Here is a 6,000-nt window from a genome sequence, read left to right on the forward strand (position 1 = left end):
ACAGCGCTGAAAAAAATTGTCACTGCAATCAAAGCAAAATTCCCCTCGCATTGTTCCAGCGACTGAAGTCAACCGACGCGGTCCTTTATTTGCACGTCTCTGAGACAATACTGCATTTTCCAACCCTGCAGTCGTTTCCTCCATTGATAAGAAATGTTGTCTTATGCCAGGGCACTGAGAGATTTGTGCCCCCAGCACCGCGATGACCTCATTGTTCATTGCCCCATAATTCAAATCTGCTCCGTTGTGTTGCATCACATTGTGTATGAGTCACTTCCAAGCACCCATTCTCTAAACAAGCGGGGCTTCCTTCAGCACGCCACAGCCACACAAACAGCACAGCCATGTATCTCCCCATCAATAACACGGTGACTGACTTGAGACCTGCAGACGCGCACACACACACACACACAATGTTTAAATGGACTGAACTGGGAAGTGGGGTGAGTGCTATTGTAAATGATTTCCTGTGAAGACCAAAATAATCGGCAGGCCTTTGAGTGGGCTTCTTACAATCACTCTGGCCTTGTGCACTGATTCACCATTCAGCGCCCTAATGGCACTGTATGTCGCTAAATATACAGCTGCAGGCCGTGCCTGTGTGGCTCTCTGTGGGTGTGATAGCAAAGACGTTTGTGCAAGTGCGAACATATGTGTTAGTGCGCACACGTATGTGAGTGAAGGTAATTGATTCGTGCCACACTAATATGTGTGTTTGTACCATGAGTGAGAAGAAATGTGTGTGTGTGTGTGTGTGTGTGTGTGTCGTTTGAGTGGTGACAACTTTAAATAAAGTGTGTGTGTGTGTGGGGGGTGGAGAAGTGTTGACTGGAAGGCCATGTTTGTGTTTTTTCTGGACTGTTTATACACTACAGTAACTACAGAAGCATGAAGTTCAAAGGCTAATTGAGTGCTGACAGTAATGGCCATTTGTAGCATTATACAAAATGACCTTGTTGACACAAGATATTTTTCAAGGTTATGCAAAGTTTCACCAAATTGCATGATTTAGGCCAATATCAGAAAGACCTTACTCACATTGCTACCCAGCATAATTACAAAGATTACATAAATTAACATATTTTTTACTAAGTAATGCAAGTATTACAATCATAGCAGAATGACTAGACAATCTCGGAAATAAAAGCTCAGTATTTAAATGGGGCTGCTGTATGCTGCTGCCTGGCTGGAAAACATTACAAATAAAAAAAACAATAAAATTCTGTCTTTAAGATGAAGCTTTGATTGACCTAAGCCTCACATATCGATCAGTCCAGAGAGAAGACAATGAGGTGGTGAAGTTCAAACCATCACCTCTAGGCCTACAGACAATGGGCAAAACTATTTCATATTTGTTCTCTTTTTTTTTTTTTAGAAAAGTCAGATAGGCAAAGTCAGGGAGAGGCAAGAGACATCATCCCATCACCTTAAATTAAAAAGCAAATAAATGGCTGCGGGGTATTTTCACAATTGATTCCCGCTGATTGATTTCTCAATCACTGCTATCCCATGTGAGACAGATCACAACCGAAGCTCTTTAGGCTCCTTCAGTTTGACTTTGATTAAAACAAGATGTGATCAAACCTTTGACGGATTTCCACCTAACTCAACAGCACATAGCTGTGTTTTCAAGTGTAATCCATATTTTTTATTAGATCTACAGCAACCCAAAAGCGATGGATGGAAAGCTCACAATTTGACTATAGTTTGGCATTTTCATTGAAACTTTACTCAAACTATTGACGGATTATCAAAGTATGTGTCAGCGACTCCGTGTCAGCTCAGGTTGTATTTCTGCCCAGTACGTTATGATATATTGCTGAACCATTCAACAGCCGGTTATCAGCAATGCACACGAACAGCCCAGTTAATGAACAGCAGCAGCAGCAGCAGCAAAGCCCAAACATTGATTTCCTCCAATCAACCCCCAAAAAGACAGACCGACAACAGGTTGTGGTGGTTTGACAGAAAGCCTTCCAATAGTTCCATATTTAGTTGGAGAAAGACATCCATCTCTGGAGAGCTATTATTGTCGATGAGTCAGTGAATACCCCGAGTAACGACAGCCGGCCATCTCCAACTGGTTTCGCCCTTCCCCGTCCAAATGTCTTATCAGGTAGCAAAGTATCTGCATAGTCCCCATGCACGGACTGAACCTCTAATAGGGTCGAATGATATGGGAGGCCAATGTCGCACATTAAGAGAAATGAACTGAGCTGATCGCTCCAGTCGATGGTGGAGAAAGCACAGAGCCGGGGTTATTCTTTGAAGGGAAGGGTAGGAGGAAGGATGTGTTAACACATGACCGAGTGCTTTAGGTGGATGAGGAAGACGGGCAAGGATCTGGCCTCATTATTTCAATACGGGAGAGAGATGTCTAGGGCAGCAAAAGGCTTTTGAATTAGGTTAAACTCGGCACATAAAGTGGGGTTGAGACTTAGAATGTGAGTCATTACGGCATTAGGAAATAGGGCAGCTCAACTCAACAGCTTGCTTTCAATGAAACCTAATATCATTACTGAGGCAGTGAGATTTTCTTCACAGCTACTAGAGTGACAATTTGCGCATGCAGGAAGGTTGTTGTCCGTGTGAGCACAATAACCCTGCCTTCTGTTTGATCTACAATGCTTTCTGACACCGTACTTCACCTTGCCATGCATAAATTAACTTAATTGGGGACTTGAGTCCAGAATTGCAAATTCTTAAGCAAATGGTTGTGGCCAGTAAAAACAATTGAACTGCCATGGCTTACTTTCTTCTTCTATCTTGAGGATACAGCATGAACTTAAAGTGTTTAAAACTGCATATGATCCCTATTTTAAATCACATTCTGCTTCCTATTACAGGATTAGATATTATTATTGTAGCCACCCTAATCCAAACCAAATATGATGCTACATTAACGGCTCCGAACAAAGGAAAGCAGGCCTCGGCTAATCAAGCGGAACAATCCGAATTAGCACGACCATGCTAATTTGCACTCTGCTTTTTGCCAACGAGCAGCATTGTCTTTTCTTGTGCATCACAACAAGTAAAATGAATCAGTGACCTAATTAAAGGAGGACAGATAGACCTACAGTCAGCAGATTGCTTGATTGCTGCTGTTGTTGCACACTGAACAGCTTCAGGTGCTTGGGTGACATCAGTGCAGCGTGGGTGAGTGACACAACATGCTCTTTCAAACACCTTCCATTCATGGTTTGATGTCAGATAAATGTGCGATTGTTCAATAACAAAGGGCCTCTCAGAGAAGATACACTTGCACACCGGAGAGAAAAAACAAACACGCAATGTGTGCATACACAAAACAATGCAGGAAACTACAAGTATATTTAAGTCAATGTCTATGTGGCTTTGCACTACTGTAGTTAGGCGACATTTTGTGTTATCGGGAAAAAAAAACAACCTCCAACGGTGTCTGAAAGCTGAGAAGTTGCACGTCAAAGCCAACGTGTGTTTATTACAGTAATTTCTCTCGTGTTGTTTCAGGAACCCGGAGAATCAGAGAGGAGAGCGGGTACATAGAGTGGTGTGTACACATTTTCTTTTGCAAATTGAGGCAAAGAATGAAAGAAAGAATCATTGAGAGACTCAAAAAATGCTATTGTTAATATGTTTTATACTGCACAAATTTCAAATTTAACATGCCAAATCTGTTGTTTGTGTACAACTGCAGTGCTTTTCCCTGAATAAATCTTTTTGTTTTTCTTCATTGTAAGTGATTAAAACAGTATTTTAACATGCAGTAAATTGTAAATAACTGCCAGATATTGGAAGTCATTCTGGACAAAAGTCCAAAAGCTCTCAAGTCACAAGACATTATCTGGCCCTTTTATGGTTAAAATACGAATACACATTCACAGCTGTATATATACAGCCACAGGATCACTTAGATGTAAGCAGATGCCCTGATGACAGACAATTTAGTGGTATTCATCTCATCCACAAATATAATAATCTCCTAGGAGACGTGCCTGTGCTTTAGCAGATGCTACCAAAATGGCAGCCGAGCACATTTATGTAAAAAATGTCAACATAGACAAACAGATAAGTGTCTACGCTGACCATTTTCCACACCTGCTCAGTGAATTCCTCAGAGACACCTTTCTTAGTTGCGGCACTGACAGATGAGTCAACAACGTGTCAACCACTTCACCCAGTAACAGCCTTTTTTCTCTTCGTTTTTTTCCCTCCTCCCATCCTTTATGTTATATTGTATATTGAGAGCCACACACACACACACACACACACACAGAGAGTGAGTTAGTCTACAATATCTTCACTGAGAGCCATTTCAGTGTTGAGGAGAGATTCAAAAGGGACCACTCTGCTGCCACCCAAGCAGGCACACACAGCAAATGATCTCTGAAGGGTGCTTTGTTTATCCACACGCACACACTTTGTCATTATTTCGCCATTATAGGGCAGAGGAAAATCTGTATTTTTAATCAGCGCGAGTTCACAAAACTGTCAGGACATTTCATCATTGGAGGAAGGAGATGTTGTTGAGTACAGCTATGGACACACACGTCAGAAGCAGTGCGCTCTTCTGGGTTTAGATCTGTTTAGAAGTGTGCAACCTTCACTTTAGTTTTCAGTTGCACACCAAGGTCATTTCCAACCCCGCATGCCTCTTCTGTAAATAAAGAGGCACAGCTTTCACTCATGGGTCCGCATGATTGACGTATCCACCGGCCTCCTGGATACGGCTTCCCTCACAGAGATGTATATATTCTCTCTGGATCTTTTTTTTTTTTTTAGACTGCGTCTGACAAATCTGAACACATGCAGCCACTTAATGTGGGGCTAACTGCATTCCCATATAGTGAAATGACAGCCACATAAAACACGGAGGGGAGAAGAAGAAAAAAAAAACCTAAGGAGGTGAACACCAAGTCTATCTATCATCCATCACACCGTGAGCATGAGATGTGTCACGGCACGCTGCAATGAGCCAGAGCCATGCGGCTACGGAATAATAATTATGTGTAAACCCAGGGCAAGAGAGGCGGTCATGGGGGTAACGCGATTGTCCTGATCATTTGCTGAGAAGGTATTGTGTGCACATCGTTGCTTATCGCTTCGCTTCGTATAGCGACGGCTCCTAATCCCGAGCGACGCCCATCCAGCCGCAAGCAGCTGGACCGACACGAGACATGCAGGCTACATTTTTTACACTTTATCCCCCGTCCTCCTCCTCCTCCTCGTCCATTACGGACAGTTTTCTTGCCCCTCAAGTGCAGTAATCGCAGGCCACATTCCCATGGGCATCCGTGAGAACCAAAACTGCTGCCATGTAGCATCCAGTGCAGGTCAGTGACAGACAAACAGGACGCAGTGCCGACGCATGCACGCAGGGAATTACACGAGCAATCATTTATTTTGAAGGAATAAAAAGCGGATTCTTACCATATCTCCCTTCGCAGTGGCGTAAACGCGTGTATGTGCTGCACATCCAGCGCAGAGTGCGGTCAGGAATAACCTTTTTCTGCGCTCCTTCTGTCATACAGTCCCCCAGAACAACAACGCAGGTCTTGGGTAAAAAAAAAAAATGTATATAAATCTTTCCCCAGTCGACAAATGATTTCACTGCTTGGCGCCTCGATTCTGATTGCGTGGGTAATTAATTCAAGCTCCCGCACACACACACACACAAACCCCGACACCTTTCCAAAAAGACGGGGTGAAATTAAAGCTTGTGTGATGAACCAATGGCTGTGTGTTCAGTATCCCGATACGCGCTCACGCAGGAGGAGGAGGAGGACAGAGGAGGAGTATTTCTCTGACCGTCTGCTGCTCGTATCCCTCCCTCCTTTTCCCTCTATCTTTTTTTTTTGTTGTCTTTATGTTCGTACTGACTTGTGCTGAAGTCCACGGGCGCAGAGGAGGAGCGCTGTGGATCAGGAGACCGTGGTCAACACGGGGAGAGAGAGTATGAGAGAGAGTGTGAGTGAGAGAGAGAGAGAGAGAGGGGTCAGAAATGACAAACCAATTTGGAGT

At 43.5% G+C, this 6,000-nt stretch overlaps 1 protein-coding gene across 9 annotated transcripts in view; it reads right to left on the minus strand.

The window, feature by feature from the left end:
- adgrl3.1 (adhesion G protein-coupled receptor L3.1) overlaps positions 1-5,898 on the minus strand; it is a 107,855-nt gene extending 101,957 nt beyond the window's left edge. For all 9 annotated transcript variants that reach the window (XM_044027703.1, XM_044027695.1, XM_044027702.1 and 6 more), the window contains exon 1: positions 5,410-5,898. The gene's annotated coding sequence lies outside the window, so the exon portion shown is untranslated. The remainder of the gene's footprint in view (positions 1-5,409) is intronic.
- Positions 5,899-6,000: the final 102 nt, after the last annotated feature.

This window comes from Solea senegalensis, linkage group LG6, assembly GCF_019176455.1.
Source record: "Solea senegalensis isolate Sse05_10M linkage group LG6, IFAPA_SoseM_1, whole genome shotgun sequence".
Taxonomy (NCBI): domain Eukaryota; kingdom Metazoa; phylum Chordata; class Actinopteri; order Pleuronectiformes; family Soleidae; genus Solea; species Solea senegalensis.